Source organism: Canis lupus, chromosome 28 (genome assembly GCF_011100685.1).
Source record: "Canis lupus familiaris isolate Mischka breed German Shepherd chromosome 28, alternate assembly UU_Cfam_GSD_1.0, whole genome shotgun sequence".
Classification (NCBI taxonomy): domain Eukaryota; kingdom Metazoa; phylum Chordata; class Mammalia; order Carnivora; family Canidae; genus Canis; species Canis lupus.
In genome coordinates, this window is record NC_049249.1 from 11,697,787 (window position 1) to 11,698,211 (window position 425).

The following is a 425-nucleotide window of genomic DNA, read 5'->3' on the forward strand; positions in this document are numbered from 1 at the left end:
TCCAGCCCTCTCTATCTTCCCATTCTCACCCCTATGCCTTTGCCACACCCCTATGCCTGGAGGAAGCAGGATGCCGTCTTCATCCTTTTTACTCAAAGAGTCTTTTCTTCTCAATGAAGTCTAGGGCAAAATTACTCTGGCTCAAGTCTGTCTGCTGGAGGAAATACTCTCTGACCCTACCTATTCACTGGCAGCTCTCTCCCCGTCACATGTCACTGGTGTGCTCTGTGCGGTCACATGGCCCTAAGATGTTAGTGACCCTTTATATGCATGTTTTTTGTCTCCCCCCGCTAGAGTTTAGATGCTTTGAGACTAGGGATCATGGCTTCACGTTCGTGTACAGCCCTACACATAAATCAATAAACGATTAGTGCGCCTTGATTATGATACTACACTTGATCTTAGCCAAAAGGCCGAGAAGCGAT

At 47.3% G+C, this 425-nt stretch overlaps 1 pseudogene; it reads right to left on the reverse strand.

Annotated features, from left to right (window-relative positions):
* Positions 1-313: 313 nt before the first annotated feature.
* Positions 314-425, reverse strand: LOC119877708 (annotated as a pseudogene).